General features: G+C 41.8%; 1 protein-coding gene across 1 annotated transcript in view; it reads left to right on the top strand.

The window, feature by feature from the left end:
• Positions 1-16,693, top strand: part of MAML2 (mastermind like transcriptional coactivator 2) — a 374,517-nt gene that overhangs the window by 240,547 nt on the left and 117,277 nt on the right. The gene's annotated exons all lie outside the window — the stretch shown is intronic.

The following is a 16,693-nucleotide window of genomic DNA, read 5'->3' as shown; positions in this document are numbered from 1 at the left end:
CAATGCCATCCATCTCTTTTGTAAGCCTCCCATGGAGTAGTTATTTTGTTCCTTGAATAAGGTTTTGCCATATACCTATATTTATTTGGAAATAAAACCCAACCGAAAGAATACCTGAATGCAACACCGATGCTTTCTCTGTCATATCTATGTTTCTTGTGACCTGGCTTCTTTCTTACCTTTTCCACTTCAAGTGCATACTGAAGTTCCTATTACATACAAACTGTTTAGCCACTGCAGAAGAAACAAGCTCTATGTCTTCCACCTAGTAATTGATCAAGGAATTGCAGCTTATCTGCATTTCCTGTTGGGTTAGGGAAGAGGAAGAAAATAAGGAAGACAAGGAACAACATGAAGTGAAAGAATTAGGCAAGATGACAGAATACTCCATTCAAGAATGTTTAACTGTGTACCTCCAAAATCCCAAGTATTGTACCACCTGCTGTGAAGGATTTCAAAATGATCAGGAAGTCTTCTACCCTGTAACTCCCTTTAGCCACTGTCCTTTCTCTTCTTCCTCTGGTAAAGCTTTTAAGAAGAAGAATATACCCACTTTGTTTCCCTTTTGTGACTTTTCGTCCACTCCTCAAAACATTGCAACTTGGTGCCTGTCCCCAGTCACCATCAAATGCCAGATGCCACCGATAACGGCTCTGCCCTATCACAGGTGACCTCCACAGCATTTGATGAGGTTGCTCACTCGCTCCTTGAAGTGCCCTCTTGTTTCCTTCATAATCTTTCAGCTCTTCATCTCCTCTACTTTATTCCTCTCCCCCTGGCTCCTTAAATCTTGACGTTCCCCAGAGTTTCATTCCTACCCTTTTCTCTTCTCGCTCCTCACAATCCATTTGGACACTCACAGCCATATTTGTTCTTTCAGCCAATGCTACGTGCATTTCAGCCCAACCTACACAGACAGACCAAAGTTCCTTCCTGATCTGTAAACCTGAATATCTCACTAGCAGGGGATGTCTCCACTTACAGGCCCAACAGACATCTCATATTCAACATGCCCTAACCTGAACCCATCATTTGCTTGCCTGCCAACCCCATCATGAAACACACTCCTCTCCCTATATTCCTTTCCTCAGCAGCAAATGACTCCATCATCTACCCAGTCACTAATCCAGAAATCTGTATTTAGTCCTAATTCCTGTCTCTCTGCTACACTTCCCACGTAGAATGAATCGTAAACTTGGTTTGGTTTCTGGTTCCTAAGTTCTTTCTCACTCTGTCCATGTCTGCTGCCACCACCTTAGCCCAGGTCCGTCCAGCTTTCCCTCTGTTACTGAGTACTGACACCTTATCCATCTTCAGGCCGAAGCTGTTCTGTCTCCCACGCACACACAAATATTTGGTAGTTAAATTATTTTTCTAAAATACATTACTGTCATTCCCCGGCTTGAGGTCCACTAATGGCTGCCCACAATCTTCGTAATTAAGCCCACATTCCTCTGCATGGCATCAAAGCCAGACAGGACTTCTGTATCTCACGGAACTCACTTATACCCACTCTTCCCAGGCCCGCTCCACTTTCAGCCCTGCCTGTGACCTGTAGTTCTCTGAGGGTCTACTTATCACCTGGAATAACCCTCTAGAATGAAATGGATGTTTCCTCTAGTAAATACATCTTGTAAAGAGCATAGATTTTTCAGTCAGGAAAATCCGGTTCAATTACTGGCTGGACAACCTTGGTCAAGTTGCTTGCACTTCGTTGTTTTGAGACACTCAAACTGTTGCCCCAGCTGTTGTACAGTGGCACAATCACTGCAGCCTTGCTCTCCAAGGCTCAAGTGATCCTCCCACCACAGCCCCCCAAGAAGCTGGGTCTAAGATGCACACCACCATGCACAGCTAGTTTTTGTATTTTTTATAGAATCTGGGTTTGGCCATGTTGCCCAGGCTGGTCTCAAACTCCTGGACTCAAGCAATCTGCCTGTCTTGGCCTTCCAAAGGGCTGAGATTGCAGGTATGAGCCATTGTACCCGGCCTGCTTACACTTTTATAGCCTTGTTTTTCTCATCTATAAAAAAGTTTCTTCGGTGGCTCATGCCTGTAACCCCAGCACTTTAGGAGGCCGAGGAGGGCAGATCACGAGGTCAGGAGATCGAGAACATCCTGGCCAACATGGTAAAACCCCATTTCTACTAAAAATACAAAAATTAGCCGGGTGCGGTGGTGTGTGCCTGTAATCCCAGCTACTTGGGAGGCTGAGGCAGGAGAATCTCTTGAGCCCAGGAGGCAGAGATTGCAGTGAGCCGAGATTGTGCCACTGCACTCCAGCCTGGTGACAGAGCAAGACTCTGTCTCAAAAAAAAAAAAAGTTTCTTTTATCCATCTCTCATCATTGTTGTGAGGATTTAATAGTAATAATAGCTGGTGTTATTGGTCAGTTTCTTTGTGGCAGAAACTGCTTTAAGCAGTCTACATGAATTTATTTAATCTTTATATTACCGTAGCCCTGTAAAGATAATGAGTCTGTATTTTACAGATGAGATAACTGAGGTACATTAGTTAGATGACTTGCCCAAGGTCACACTACTAGTAAGTAGGGGAGCTGGGGTTCATGAGATGATATTTAGAAAGTGTCTTCTGTTAAGTAGTCACCCAATAAATGCCATTTGCTCCTTCTCTTTTCTGCTGTATGCTGAATGCTATGTTCTATGGGATACCCAGAAGACTAAGTAAAAATAACAGCTGACTATTAAAGATGGAAAAAGCCAAAGTGTGTTTTCTACTCTCACTCATCACAGAATACTTGTGATACCAGGAGTTCGGTGGTTGTAGTGGAGAAGTCCCCACACACCAACCAAGCAGTTTTCCAGCAGACACGAACTGGGTCTTTCAGAAATTAACTCAATTATTACACTGTCTACCTGAGATAGCACCAGATTTCACAGATTGAGGGCTCAGTCCCATGAGACTGCCCCTCACTTCAGATGCCAGTCGCAAGCCCTAGGTTGTGACTTCTGCTTCTGACCGAACAGCTATAAATTGGGGTTCCTATGACCTCCTCTTTGGGTTTGATTCATTTGCTAGAGTAGCTCATAGAACTCTGGGAAACACTTAACATTTACCAGTTTATTATAAAGGATATTGCAAGAGATACACAGAACAGCCAGATAGAAGGGATGCACATGGCAAGGCCAGTGGAAAGAGGCCCAGAGCTTCTATGCCCTTCCTAGGTGCCCCACCTCTAGGCACCCCCAGTGTTCAGCAACCTGGAAGCTCCTGGACGCTGTCCTTTTGGATTTTTATGGAGACCTCATTACATAGACGTGATTGATTAAATCATTGGCCACTGGTGATCAAAACAACCTTTAGCCCCTCTCTCCTCCCTGGAGCTTGGGCAGTGAAGCCGAAAGTCCCAAACCTCTCATCAGAAGGCTGGTTTCCTTGGCAACCAGCCCCCAACCTGAGGCTACCGAGGAGACCCCAGCCATCAGTCATCTCATTAGGTTACAAAGAAACACTTATCACTTTGGAGAGTCCAAGGGTTTTAGTAACTGCGTGCCAGGACCCAAGGGCAGAGACCAAATATGTTTTTTTATTATATCACAATGTCACACCGACATTTATTAAGCATTTATTATTTGTCACATTTTGAGTTACAGACTTTATAGACATTATCTTATTTGAAACTTACTACAACCACTGAATTAGAACTATTAACCCCATTATTCAGAGGCGGAAACTGACACCCGGAGAGATTACATAAACTACCCCAAAGCTCCTGTCTCATAGAGGACAGAACAAGTACTTAAATTCAGACCTCTGATGCCAAAGCTCCGGCTCTTAACCACTACAACGTGATGCCTCAACAGTTAATAAGAGACACAAAATGCTGTTTATAATCTTGCCAGGGGGACTGCAAAAGACGTAATAACAGTTATAAGCCAAAAACATGAAATACACAAGAAAAGCAAACCATGAACCGAGTGGCTTTCAGGGGCACAAAATAATCGAGCGGTGATCACAATTAGACTCTGAGGAGTGAGTTTTGAGCTGGGATTTGAAGCTAGTAAAGAAAATACACCAGTCAAGAAAAGGACTCTGTTCATAGTTACAATGGCATGTTTAGAGTCATGACAAATGCAGCAAAGTGGTCATGTGTAAGGAAGCACTTTATCCTCTAGCAATCTAACTAGTGGATACAAGATATTAATCATGAGGCAGGTACACTGAAGAAATGTATGTTTTGGGGTTGGGGGGATAAAGTCCCAGTGGCATCAATCCTGCTGACATCTTGGATTAAAAGCAATTTACAAGGCTGTAGCTGGTGAGCTTTCTCTGTTTAAATCTGTCCTACATTGTGTCTTAAAGGCAAATAAAATCAACAGCGGTAATATTTTCGAGGATTAGGGACTCACTGAGTTAAATCTGTGCTTTTAAAATTTTAAGCAGAGTCAAGCAACACTGTAAAGTGTTCTTTAAGGAATGGTACAGAATGAGCTCCTTGAAGTAGACATAAAAAGTAGGTTATCTCATGCCCATTCAGAATGGGTAGATATTTCCTTCTAATCGGGGGCAGTCAGTTAGCAGATATCCAAGGCCCAGGTTAGTATACTCTGCTAGTTTTCCTTTAAGATGATGCATGTTGATTCATCATCAAATGAATTCATAGAAAGGAACTGTAACATATTCTTGTTTAAAGATAGGCCTCAAGAAAATCATAAGCATGTTCTGAAAAACAGTGGTTCTCATCAAATGAAGAGGGTTCATTGCTTCGACACAGAGAATTACCATTGATTCACAATTTTGACCTGCTAAAAGTTTTATTTTTCAATATAGGTGAGGTGGTATTTTTTTCCTCTTCAAAGAATATGGCCACACATGAAGAATTAGAATCTGTCAGGTGGAGAATTCATCTCAGTCATATAATTACTGAGCTGAGCAAGTCAGATCAAAGTGAGGGCATTGTATTGCTATAGGACATTGCTTCAAAGAAGAGTTGAAATGCAAACACTATAAAGGCTTTATTGTCCTCCATCAAACATCATTTAAATAATCAAGAAACATTTTCCATAAATGGCAAGTAGTAGGATTTTAATGCCTGGTTGAAAAAGTCTGCATGAAGGCCTTATAGAAAGCAAAGGAACTTTTCTATCAGCAATTAAAAATTCTCATTTCCAGCCATAAAAGGCTTAAATTGCCTGGAGGGTAGGTTTTGGTTTTGTTTTGTTTTTTCCATTATAACCAAATATCTTAGTAAATTTCATATTTCGTAGAGCTAGTTAGGCAATTTCCCCTTAGATGTGTCTTTGATGTGAAAATGAACATAGACTGGAATGAAAGGTGAGGTACCTTCTGAGAGAGTATCTGTCTAAATGGTTCGTAGTTACTCAGGCTAACGTTAGCCTGGAGAAAACACATATCAACACTTTATATTGAGCTTAGATACAGTTGCTATAAGAAAAATATTTCTTCAAAACTTTCAAAAGAATGATGACATCAATGCCAAGAACATCAAAGAAGCTATTTGGTGCTTTCAGGTTACTTTGCCAAACTACCTTCTAAATGCTGCTTAACATTCCTTTGTAATGGAGTTAAAGATGAGCCTGAAATTGCAGGGACCTCTTAAAATGTCTCATCCTACCTGTGTCTCCAGGTGATTCTCTCCAAACCAGTTAACACGTTGTAGTCTGGGTTGTCCAAACATGATTCAGATTGAAGTTGTATTTTCAGAATGCTTTTGTTCAGTGAGGGGAGAATTGGTTGGAGATGTAATCTTCAGACCTCCCCTGGGAATGCCATGCAGAGAGATGCGGAAACAATAGACACCCTGTTGGAATTCTGCCGTCATGGAACAGCACCTCTCTTTCTTCATTCATAATGCTCCTCTTTCACAAAGGACATGGAAGAGTGAGGTTAATGACCACATGTGGAAAGTTGAAAGAGAAACCAAAATAAATGTGCCCATTTAGCCTTTCTCCAGCATTTAAACTTTAATTAGGAAAAATGTGCATTTATCTTATGAAAACTCCATTGAGTGTAATTATTGGTTTTCTTTGTTTTACTTGGGAATTGTTTGTTGCAGGTCATAAAAGCTCTCTTAAAGTATCTCAAGCAAGAAAATTGGGAGGGGGGAGATTTATTGGAAGGTTATGGGGTTTTTCTACTGCAGCAGATATAATTGAGCCTCCCAAAGTTCTGGAATTAGGAACTGAAAAGTTTTCAGGATATTTCTCTCCCTCCCCCTTTTACTGCCCCTCTCCCTCCTCACTTCTTCCTCTCCCCTTCTCCTTCTCTCAGTCTAGCTTCCCATTCTACCTTCTCTTTGTGTGTGAGTTTTATTCTCTTATCTCTTTAGACTTGCTTTCCCTGCCTGTTGCTGTGCGCGGCTGAGAATGACTGCGATATAGGCAGCCTTCCGGGTATCTTATTTCAAATGCCTACGGATACTGCTAAAAAGACCTTGTTTCAATTCTGGATTATGAGGAGAGTATTTAAAAGGGTCAGCTTGAGTCACATGTCTACCTTGATCCAGTCTGCTGGGGGAAATGAAATGTTCCACTTCAGGTGCCCTCTACTAGGAAACGTGGGGTTGGATTCCCAGAGAAGGGGAGTTGGCAAGGGCAGGTGTATTCAATGAATGTTCATTTCAGTCTTAATTATTTAGGTAATATATGGTCAATGCAGAAAAATTAGAAAGTGCAGGCATATGAGCAAAGAAGAGAAATTTATCATCATGCCTCCACCAGAAAGGATTTCAACATCTCGACGTGTTTTCTTCTAGACATTTTGATTTACTTTAAACAATCTTTTTCATTTTATATTTATTTGGATTATATTAAGAATGAGATACAGTGGTCAATGAGACAAACATGGCTCAGGCTTCCCTTCCTGCAGCTTATTTTATAACATGTGGAGACAGACTTAAAAACTGGAAGCTAATTGATAAAAACATTTGGAAATTGTAGTCGGTACCGTAAAGGAAGCAGGAGACGGAAAGGAAACGTGAAAATGTACTTTAGATGGAATGGCCATGGGATGTCTCTGTAACGGTTTACATTAAGTTGAGATTTAAGAAAAAGGAGGAGCTAACTATGATAAGAGTAGGAAAAGTTACATGAAGTCAGAGCGTTAGACTGATTTCAGTTAGAGGGAACAGTCTGTGCAAAAGACCTGCATCTGAAATGGAAATAATCTTTTGTGTTCTTAGAATTAAAAGCAAAGCTTAAAAAAGTAGTGTAGCTAGAGCTTGGATTGAGAAGGAAATCCCTTTCTGTTGCTATACAGAGAAGACATTGGGCCAGAGAGAGGCGAGATAACGGGGTCAGATTCACAGAATGTAGGGGGAGAATACTTGGTTTCTTACTGCGCTTAAAGCAGAAGGAGCCTGAAGAAGAATGGAGAATGTGACCTGAGAGAAAGAGATAGGGAAGGATAGGGCAGGGTTCTTTCATATCCATTTAAGTTGCATAAGCCACTGAAGATGAAGGGAGAGATGCGGCCATGAAATTAGGGGTGGCTGTGTTTCATGTTATTTCCCAAAAAAAGGGAGTTCTTGGTAGCCATGTTCAAACCCCAAAATAATGAGTAAACAACCCTGGAACGGTGTTAGGGCACTCTCCCTGCCGTATGGGATTTGCTGATATATGCACTGGCCCCTCTACAGTTGGACAAAGAGTTGCCGAGAATTAGCCATATGGCTTTAAAGGGGGCGTGGTTCATGGCCAATGGCAGAGAAACATAGATGCCCTACGAACGGACTCGTCTGATGCTCCCAGGCCTCCGAATGCCTGATAAGTCACATTGCCAGGCAGTCATTCAGCACTTTTCTGGAAGAGAGTTTGGATAGGCATGTGGGAGTGGATGAGAAGCACATGACACTGTCTCTTCGCTTCGCTTCTATAATCATACTGAAGTGAAAAACTGGCAGACCTGAATCAAGTACCAAGAATAATATAAGAGATAAAGTGCTAAAATTATTAAAGCAGGGAGAAAAAATTTGAGGGAAAGTAGGATGGACCTTGAGTTATGCCCTTTAGAGAAAGCTTTCCAGACTGGTTCCTCCAAGCGAAAAGAGAGAGAGAAGCCCCTTGATTAATGATACTTAATGCATTGTGTATTCTGCTGAGGAGGGCATTTAGAGATTTCATGAGAATTGCCAACATTTTAGACATAGCATTTACTTTGGATTTGCTTTGATATATTTTGGGTAAGAAATGAGTCATGGTTAAAGTATTTCATGCACAAAGCAGCTGGGTTCTTCAGGCTTTTACAGAATATGATGTGCATTTCTCTGTTAAACACAGAGGGCCCATCTCCAGATGGCCCCTAGGGTCCATGCTTTATAACAATTGCAGCAACTAGTCAGGATGCCTAAGGATATAGGTGATCAGCAGGGTGATCCTGTTGGTTATCACTGAATGGACGGGGAATGATATTGTTTAATGTAGCAGGCTAGATGGGAAAATTACTCTACTTTTAACTTTTAATTTAATATAAACATCCTCCTATTGTTGGACAGCAAGTTTTGTTTACACTGACACTAGCAGAACATTATAATATGAAACATTATATTCACTGGAATATTTGAGGGGTACTTCATTGTAAGGGAGTAGGATTCCTTTCCTAGCTTTCTCAGGCGGAGTCTCTCCCATCTACAACTATAAAGCCGTGCGCAAGTCTTCAGAACAGTGATCATACTGAGTTATTATTTTTTACTATGTGTCCAGACAGACTGATAAACTCCTTTTTGTTTGTTTCTTTTTGTTAATTCTAACACTAATTGCAAACAGTGTTTTAAGACCAATGTTCTGGGCTCTTTTTGAGCTTTAGCTATGTGGTCGTTCCAACAACCCTATGTTGTAGGCATCCTTATAGAAGATACAGTTAGTGCTAAGTATCTGTTTAATGAATGGGTAAACAAATTCAGTGTTACAGATGAGGAGAAAAAAAATCTGTTTTATTTTAACCTTCATTTTTTCTTTTTCTAGCTCAGGCCTTGTCCATAGGGCAGTCAGGATGACAGTGGGAAGTGTCAGACCAGCTAAGGCTCATGTTCTGCCTCTCCTACTGAAAAAGAGCTGCCAGTGATGGAGCTCTGCTCTGAGCTTGGAATAATGCTGGTGCTTTACATGCCTGTGCTAATCCCCACTAAAACCCTGAGACATGGGTTATGATTGTCCATATCATACTGGTAAGGTAATTGACTGGTTTAGACTTGTACAGTAAATAGATACAGAGCAGCATTTGGAACCCAGGTTTGGTTTGGTTTGGTTTGGTTTTTAATTGTACTTTAGGTTCTGGGGTACATGTGCAGATCATGCAGGATTGTTGCATAGGTACATACATGGCAATGTGGTTTGCTGCCTCCATCGCCCCATCACCCACATCTGGCATTTGTCCCCATGTTATCCCTCCCCAATCTCCCCAACAAACATATGAAAAAATGCTCATTATCACTGGTCATTAGAGAAACGCAAATCAAAACCACATTGAGATACCTTCTCACACCAGTTAGAATGGCCATCATTAAAAAATCTGGAGATAACAGATGCTGGAGAGGATGTGGAGAAATAGGAACACTTTCACACTGTTGGTGGGAGTGTAAATTAGTTCAACCATTGTGGAAGACAGTGTAGTGATTCCTCAAGGACCTAGAAATAGAAATTCCATTTGAGCCAGCAATCCCATTACTGGGTATATTATATCCAAAGGATTATAAATCGTTCTATTATAAAGACACATGCACACGTATGTTCATTGCAGAGCTGTTTTCAGTAGCAAAGACCTGGAAGCAACCCAAATGCCCATTGATGATAGACTGGACAAGGAACATGTGGCACATATACACCATGGAATACTATGCAGCCATAAACAACGATGAGTTTATGTCCTTTGTAGGGACATGGATGAATCTGGCAACCATCATTCTCAGCAAACTGACACAAGACAAGAAAATCAAGCACTGCATGTTCTCACTCACAGGCGGGTGTTGAACAACGAGAACACCTGAACACACAGGAACCCAGGTTTATTGGCAGTTGAATCTTGTGCTCTTTCTAGAACCTGCAGCCTCCCGTTTATCTTGATAAGAGAGGACGTCTCCCTCTCTGAGGTAGTGTTGCACTGGTTCCCTTCCCCTTCTCCTCAATGACTATTTGTTGTTTAAAGATAAATTTGGAACATTCTCCATGCAGAAGTGATGGAAGTGTCCAAGCTGAGAAAATGCTATTATGAAGTGCCTTTTCTCTGCCCTGTAATGATGAGTGCTTCTGAGGCAAATTCCAAGTCATTTAGTTACTCTTTCACAAGCCAACCATTAAATCTAAGAAAGGGGATGGGGGAAGGCATCAAATAAATTTTGAATATGGGGGAGCTTGGTGTTTAGTGCCTTCAAAAGGCAGTATTTTGACTGCTTTTCTCTACCTAGAACCTGAATTTGCATTGTTCCTGCTTCTATAGAAAGCTTTATCTAGGGCTTTATAAAGAGTAGCTATTTTGGGCCAGGCACAGTGGCTCACAGCTGTAATCCTAGCATTTTGGGAGGTCAAAGTGGGAGGATACCAGGAGTTCGACACTACCCTGGGCAACATAGTAAGGTTCCATCTCTACAAAACAATTTAAAATTAGCCAAGTGTGTTGGCACATGGCTGTAGTCCCAGTTACAGTTTCTTCACGGTTCCAGTTCTCAGGGCTTCACGTTCTCGTGACTTCAGGGTTTAAAGGAAAATAATCAGTGGTGAGGTATGGTGGCTCGCCCATGTAATCTCTATAACCTTTAGGAGGCTGAACCAGGAGGACTGCTAAGCCCAGGTGCTCAAGACCAGCCTGGGCAACAGGGCAACACTGCGTCTTTACTAAAAAATATATTTAAAAAATTTTTTTAAGTAAAAACAGAAGGAAAATAATCGCTCGGGCAAAATTCTAGTGGAACCATTAAATTGTTTGTGAATTTGGTATGAAAATGTTGCCCACAAGCCACAGCCTCCTTTTTAGCATTGTTTTACTGCTCCCGGTCAATAGTTAGAAAGATCCAGCTTCCCAGGCACTGAGGTCAATGAATAATTATTTAAACACCTAGAATATGTCTAGCATTGTGGTGGGTACTGAAAGAAACTTGGAGAAGTGTAAAGCAACACCCACTCTCAAAAGAGCTTAAAATCTGGTTGGGCAAACTGAAGTACTCTGCGGCCATAAAATAATGTCTAGTAATACACAGAAGCTCAGAACTTGACAGGGCCAAATAAGAAGACAGGTTTTTTTCTGTCTTTATTAAAACCTGAAAACCCTATTTTGTGCTGGGGCTGGAAAGGTAGGAAGGAATTGCTTTCACCACCAAGTCCATGAGGAGCTAGAACTTACTATTCCTGGATCCTTGACACTTTTACTTCAAGAATCAAATCAAGAGTTATATATTATTTTCTGGGTTGGTATCTTTCTGATGTTATCTGTCCCCAACCCTATCTCTAATCAGCCATGAGTAAAATAGCCTGAGGAAAGTTTACAGATGATGGCACCAAGATACTCCCTTGAGTATCTAGGCAGTGGCAGATTTGGTTCTTGTGTTTATGCCTGGTTGAGAAAGACTGAAGTCTACTTGGCGGGGGGGGGGGGGGGGGGGATGTGACCTATGGACTGAATTGTTACCTTTGTGTGGCACATTCCGTGTTTCTAGGGCAGCACAGGAGACAAAGAATGCATTCATTTTGTGGAAAAGGATAGGGAGCAGGGGAAGAAACAGAGACCAGAGGATTGTGCAATAATGGCATTTTCAAATCCCTCCAGAAAGTTTATGTTTCAAGTCCTTTGCTAAAGTGAAGCATAGATAGCTGTTTAAAAAGAAGCAGTTTACTGAGGACCCCAGCCCCAGTTCTGCTGTGCTGGATTTTCCTTGTCCCTAGGCGTTCGCATACCTTCAACCCTAGCCCCTGGGGCAGGCAGGCCACTGTGTCTGGACCCTGCCCGGGGCCGGCCTGTGCCTTCCCCCAGCAGAGACCACAGGCCTCAAATAGCATCTAGGTGTTTAAATGGAAGAATGAGAACAAGGACGGGAGTGAAAAGAAACAGTTTGCTGGATCTCGGCGTAAGAAAGTACATTTCCATGTCATCTGCAAACCAGACTGGACTTGCCTTGTTGAAAATCGTTCCCAAAACAAGCCCCTTCCTTAGATAGCCAGTGAAAGGGTGATATTACATGCACAGTCTCATTAATTAAACATAATTGTGGGGCACAGATTTACCATGCAAAATTTTTAAATGCTTCTTATCCACCTAGGTAGTGGGAAAAGTGCAAAGGTTGAGAGGTAGTGCTGACTGGACGCCTTTACATCCTGCTGCTGGCTTAATCATCTGCATATTTTCCCTCGTGCCAGGGATGATTTGATAGGATATGGTTCAGAACCCTCTCCGGTGCTTAGTAAATCTTTTCAACTGACAGAATGACCCTTTGTCTCTTCCCTCTTCTGTACTAGAGCCTTGGCGCTTTCACCATCAACCTCCCACCAATGATGTCATCATTCTCTCCTTGCCATCCAACCCCCTGTGTCCCGAATGCCCCTACCCCTGCCCTGTGCTCACAATGCATCTTCATTCTACTGGCCTTTTGCCTTGGCTGTCTGGGTCCACTGTGTCCAGCACACTGTCAGCATTTGGCAAGGCAGAGGCCGAAAGGGAAGAGAGCAGTATGGCTAGTGGTTCAGAATTAGGATTTTGGAACCAGACATGTCTGGGCTGGCATCCTGCCTCTGTATCTTTACTGTGTAATCTTAATGTCAGGAGCCTCAATATTTTCACTTATGAAATGGTTATGTAAGCATGCAAGCCTCCGAGAGCCATGAGATTAAACAAGAACTTACACCACAGAGCGCTTGTCTAGAATAAGCATTCAGTACACGGTAGTTAAGAGGTGAGAGGCTTTCATAGACCGCAGGTACTCTTGCCTTTTAAGCCCCTTATTCCTTGAAAAGACATTAAAAATTGTATTTTATGACCATGTTGGCATGAACATAGATAAATTTACATATATTGAAACAGTTCTTTAACCTAAACTCTCATTTTTCCCCCTTCTTTTCTAAAATAAATTAATCCATTTTCGTGGGTCCTTATACCTGTTGTGAGCACTGGGCACTGTATCTCCCATGCCTAATGGGTAGGTCAGCCCTGGGGGGAAGATTTCTTTCGGAGAGTCTTCCCTCTGCCTTTCTAGTGGCATTAACTGTTTTCTGGAAGATCTGGGTCCTGCTGCCCCTCAGGACATTACTGCCCTACTACCTCTCCCTTCCCCCTTCTCTTTTCTCCCAGCCACCCAAAAGGTCCACAGTGCGGAGCTCCCAACTCCCATAGGCCTGGCCCCATCCTTCTCCGTTTCAACTCTTGCCTTTATTCCACACCATTCCCCTGATGAGTTCTTGTTGCCTTAGGGCTTTATCCTTGTTCTGGTAAGTTGGCATTGAATTTTCTCATAAACTATTTCTCCTTGAGGTATGAATGACTGTATTCCTCCTCTATGGCTTAGGGACTATTTATATTTTGAGAGACTCTGCACCATAATTCAAACCCATGTATCTAATAGAAGAATTTTAGTCCAGCAGAGGAAATATTTCAAAGCAAAAAGGGATGCTTGAGAATCATTGAGATTGTATGGTGCCGATGCCAGTAGCTTGGTGCCTACTGCACGTATGCATTCAGTGGGCCTCGGTGATAAAACTAGATTAGAAACTGCTAGAAGGCAGGGCACAGCCTATCCCCAAAATTCTCTTGGTGCAGTATCATGCCCGGTGAAGTACTGGTGGATGTCTTTTATCCCAATGAAATGACACATGACTTCTTCTGTCACCCATCTTGAGGAATCCCTCCAGCTGTGCTTGGTGGTGACCTTACACCACCACACAGCGTGCATAGAACACAAACTTCCCTCCCTTAGTGCTTGTTATTTTCTGACTTTGGGCAGGATAATGATCTCAGAGATAATCCCATTTGTAAAGGAGAAGAAAACTATGGCCCAGAAAAGTAGAATATTTTCCCTAAAGTAGCAAAGCAAGTTAATGGCAGAATCAGGGTGAGATCCCTGGCTTCCTGAAAACACGGGTGTGGGTACCATTTACCTCCATCGGGGCCTAGGGTGGTACTTACTACAGAGCACAGCCTCTGCAGTAGGAATGCCTGGTTTGATTCCTGGCTTCATTGCTTACTCTCTCTGTCCTTTGAAATGATACTCGATCTCTAAACCTGTTTTCTCACCTGCAAAGTGGGGGAGGGGGAGAAATAGTATCAACTTTATGTAGTGTTGTGAAGATTCTGAGAGTTGTGAGAATTAAATAAGATTATCCATATAAAGTGCTTAGTACAATATCTCACACACAGGCCTTCAGTAAATGACTCAGGATTATACAGTTATCACGACTGTCTCTACAATCCTCATGGCTTGAAGAAAGTGTGAGTGCTGTTCCCAGAGTGTGTACTGACTGCAATGCCCAGGGAGTGGCCAGAGCAGTGAGAGAATCTGGCTGAACAGGTTTTTTCAAAGCAGTGGAAAATAAATCAAAGGTGATAACCCAAATTTGGAAAAAGAATGTACTCCTTTGTTTGTTCTTTCCTAGTTGTGAAAGAACCTTCAAAATGCAATTGATGTTGAAATAAATTAGAAGCAACATGGCTGACTCTCTCTGGTCTGTGTTCTTGACCCCATGAAGACAGACAGTGGCAACTTAGAGTTTCTGCTGAATGTGGTGATGGCTGGCTATGTTCTGTGAAGATGTCTACACCAGTGAGTAGACAAGATTAGGAGTCAGCAAATCACGCAGGGACGGCAGAGATGGGGGAGAGGGGATGCTTCACACCCGGGTCCAAAGCACGCCCAGCCCCTTGTGCAAATTGTTCTCCACTGAACATGAAGTCTCAGGGAAGTTGGTTAGAACTCTTGATTGAAAGTAACAGATGTCCAATGTATATTAGCTGAAGCAACAGGGAAATTCATTATAAAGATTCCATAGTGTGTCAGCATATTGAGGAAAACAAAAAGGAATGCAGAGCAGACTTGGGATTGGAAACAGGCCCCTGAATTATATGAAAACACGCGTCTCTCCTCTGCTTCGTTTTTCTCTCTTTCTACAGATTTGCTTCTCTATGGCTCTAGTTAACATAATGAAACAAGAGTTCACAAGTTTTGTAGATCACTATACAGCCTGGTCTCACTTTCTCCAAATCCAAAATTCCCATGAAAGGGACTAATCCCTCGGCCTTGGGCCAGGTTCCTTTCTCTGATTACCAATCAGCAATAACATAAGGTTATATAATCTGTTTTACCCACATGGCACATTCACCATAACTATTTACCACTTGTGAGTGAGCAAAACTACAGACGAGGGATGACTGAAACAAGTATTGATGAGCCACATGACAAAAAGCAGATTTTTCCCATCCAGCCCTATACTGCATCCTGGCCATTCCCATATTCCTCATCATTTTACCTGAAATCTAGGATGTCTCTGTACTTACTGCCTTCATACTAGGTTGACCATAGGTTGACCTTGCACTAAATGACCTAATTCCAGCATGTTAGAGTGGAAATGGTATAGGCTTTAGAACCACACAGACCTTGAGTTAAAGCCCACTTGCTAGCTGTGTGATCCTGGGCAAGTTACTTAGCCTCTCTGAGTATTGATTTTCTTATTTAAATTAAAGGTAATAATATCTTCCTAATGGGATTGTTGTGCAGATTAAGGGAAATAAAGTAACCATATTCAAGTGTTTGGTGTGTAATGTATACTCAGTTATGTTAATTCCGTTTTCTTGATTAGTCTACCTAGAAATCTTCAGGCAGGTGACAGAGTAGGCGTAAGTGACAAGAGAAGAAAGAAGAAGTGATAGAATTTTCTGTCTGGGAAATGTCTTTTTTGCTTCAGGTATTTTGCAGTTATGCTGAGCAAACACTGAATAATTTCAGTGGGTCTGCCGCACTGGGAAATCCACATTTTGATAGATAGGGTCTCTCACTTTAGACACAAATCCACAAGGATCTGGGGATCAATGATGAATGTTTTGCATTTCTTTTTAATTTATTAGTGCGATTATATGGCTCTTAAGTCTTTCTCTGTAAATTTTAAGGCTCACAAAGTCTAATCTGATTGCTAGGTTGTGAATGAAGCACTTTAACATTCATGAAAAACTTATACATCTTCCTGTTCAGAGACACACTTCCCTTTCAGAATATAGTAAGCCATACTTACTATAAACAAAGATAAATTGTTGTTTATTGAGTTGTTACCATAACAGGCACTTTATAAACTTTTATATGCATTATCTTATTTCTTCCTATGAGTTAAGTGCTATTGTCCACATTTTCTGGAATGGAAAATTGAGGCTCAGGTAAGTTGCTGAGATCACATAGCACCCAGTGACAAAACTGCCACTTGAGCTCAGTTTAGTCTGATTCCAGAGCCTGACCAATGAACACTTTCATTTTGGTAATGAGATTTAGATACAGACAACAGAAGAAATGAATTCCCATAAAAATCAGTGCTTAAAGTACCTCATATGAGAAGGATCATCTCATGGCTTTTGCTATATGGGCTTGGCTGCAAAGCAGTGGAATTATAGGAAGAAAAATTGATGAACAATAATGGAATATATCCTTAGATCTGAGAACTATTCTAATTACTTTCTTAGAGGATAGTAGTAACGAAGGGGTTGAGTCTGTGAAAAAATGCAAGTAGAGATTTGGTCCCAGCTTTATACTTGTGAG

This window comes from Saimiri boliviensis, chromosome 6 (assembly GCF_048565385.1).
Source record: "Saimiri boliviensis isolate mSaiBol1 chromosome 6, mSaiBol1.pri, whole genome shotgun sequence".
Classification (NCBI taxonomy): Eukaryota; Metazoa; Chordata; class Mammalia; order Primates; family Cebidae; genus Saimiri; species Saimiri boliviensis.
The sequence above is the reverse complement of the archived record's forward strand: the minus strand, read 5'-3'. Positions and strand labels throughout refer to the sequence as shown.